This window comes from Octopus sinensis, linkage group LG30, assembly GCF_006345805.1.
Source record: "Octopus sinensis linkage group LG30, ASM634580v1, whole genome shotgun sequence".
In the NCBI taxonomy this organism is placed as follows: domain Eukaryota; kingdom Metazoa; phylum Mollusca; class Cephalopoda; order Octopoda; family Octopodidae; genus Octopus; species Octopus sinensis.
In genome coordinates, this window is record NC_043026.1 from 7,756,872 (window position 1) to 7,759,371 (window position 2,500).

Here is a 2,500-nt window from a genome sequence, read left to right on the forward strand (position 1 = left end):
AATCTCAAAGCTATGAGATAATGCAGGATTAATTCAATGTGAATAAATAAGGATTGCATTTGGCAGATTAATCTGAATGCAAAACGGTTAAATGTTGATGATGTTGATGCTGATGTTGTTGATGTAAATTTTCTCTTTCCTACTACTTCCTGTCTGAGTATTCAAACTCATATTGTCTTGTGTTCCCCATCAGTTGCAGCCAATTGCTCAAATATAAAGGATGTAAAACTCTGCTGATTTCCTTTTATTCCCCTCCTCTCAACTTTACCTTGAAGAGGGTCTCTGCCAGAATCACTCAATATTCCACTCCCTTACGGTGAGTTTAATCTACTCTTTCTGTCTTCTTTTCCCAAATAAAACATCTCTTATCAATATTGGCCACCACCAATCTCATATTTCATCCATTATACATACACTTATATATACATACATCATCATCATCATCGTTTAATGTCCATTTTCCATGCTGGTAGGGGTTGGACAATTTGACTGGGGTCTGGGAAGCCAGGAGGCTGCATCAGGCCCCAACCTGATCTGGTAGTGTTTCTACAGCTGGATGCCCTTCCTAACACCAACCACTCTGAGAGTGTTGTAGATGCTTTTTACCTGCCACCAGCACAAGTGGCCAGAGGAGCTGACATCGACCATGATTGGATGGTGCTTTTTACGTGCCACTGGCATGGAAGCCAGTCAAGGTGACACTGGATGGTGCTTTTTACGTGCTACTAGCATGAAGCTCTTATCATTGCCTCCATAAGGCCCAACATTTGAAGATCAAGTTTCACAACCTCATCCCATGTCTTCTTGGTCTTCGACAGGTTCCCTCCACAGTTAGAGCTCAGCACTTCATTACACAGCTGTCCTCATCCATATGCTTCACATATGCATTCACCTCTCTTGCACACCACATCTAATGCCTCTTATGCCCAGTTTTTCTCTCAAGACATTTACACTCTGTTATACTTGTGCACTGACATTGCACATGAGTGGTGGCTTGAAGATAAAATTAGTGGGGGTGTTGCTTCAGAAAATTTTTAGCTGTTGTTTTAATATTGTGTAAAAGGAAACAAACATATAAAAAGAATATTTATACACAAACTTGATCAATTTGTGTTTTAGCCACTGCCAGATTGTGTGTTTAATTTGTTCACTGAACACCACCAATTCCCCCTTGTTTTTCAAAAATCTCCCCTAATTCACCTAATAAACAGGGAAAATCTTCCCTATTTTTCAAATTCTGGCATAAACAGGTTATCACATTCAAGAATATAAACATGTTTTTAAGCACAACATACCAGAAGTCAAAAAGAAAACTGCCTTTCACCAGCACATCAGGGTCAGCACTGCATGAACAACAGTGCTCTCTCTTCCTAGCACACAGCTTCCTATTTCGGACTTGTGAACATGCGCACAACAGCCAAACACCGCGTCGCTGGAACTGTGAAGTGCACAGTTGTATACAAGGATTCTTATATTTTTTCATAAACAAGGGGATGGCTACTGACATTAATCTTAAGGATTATATAATGTACAAGTAGAAAGAAAGAATTAAAGACAAGAGGACTCATTATATTGAATGTTATCAATAATATCGAGTGAAAATAGGTGGTGTGCATCTCCGCAGTGCCTATATATGAGGCGCTACTGTTGCACATCCAGCGAAGCTTCATTTCTTTCAAGTCTTCATATATTCTCTGCAGTCTCAGCCCACATTTCACTGCCATGACACATGGCTGTTCACACACAGGCATCATACAGTCTGCCTTTCATTCTGAGGGAGAGGCCTTTGTTACCAACAAGGGTAGAAGCCTATTCTTGTTCTAGCAGCTACTCAGAGCATCCACCTCCACTGCTGACTAGGTCATATATATATATATATATATATGTATGTATATATGTATGTATATATATGTATGTATGTATATATATGTATGTATGTATATATATGTAGGTATGTATATATTATGTATGAATGTATATATATGTATGTATGTATATATATGTATATATATGTATGTATGTATATATATATGTATGTATGTATATATATATGTATGTATATATATATATGTATGTATGTATATATATGTATGTATGTATATATATATATATGTATGTATGTATATGTATGTATGTATATATATATATGTATGTATATATATATATGTATGTATATATGTATGTATATATAAATATGGAGGCACATGGCTTAGTGGTTAGAGCGTCAACCTTATGATTGTGAGGTTGTGAGCTCGAATCCCTGACCGGGCTGCGTGTTGTGTTCTTGAGCAAGACACTTTATTTCACATTGCTCCAGTTCACTCAGCTGTAGAAATGACATCATTGTGACATCATTGGTGCCAAGCTGTAAGGGTCCTTTGCCTTTCCCTTGGATAATATCGGTGGTGTGGAGAGGGGAGGCCGGTATGCATTGGCGACTGCTGATCTTCCATAAACAACCTTGCCCGGACTTGTGCCTGGGAGGGTAACTTTCTAGGTG

At 38.2% G+C, this 2,500-nt stretch overlaps 1 protein-coding gene across 1 annotated transcript in view; it reads right to left on the minus strand.

Annotated features, from left to right (window-relative positions):
* Nucleotides 1–2,500, minus strand: part of LOC115226757 (annexin A4-like) — a 28,905-nt gene that overhangs the window by 21,836 nt on the left and 4,569 nt on the right. The gene's annotated exons all lie outside the window — the stretch shown is intronic.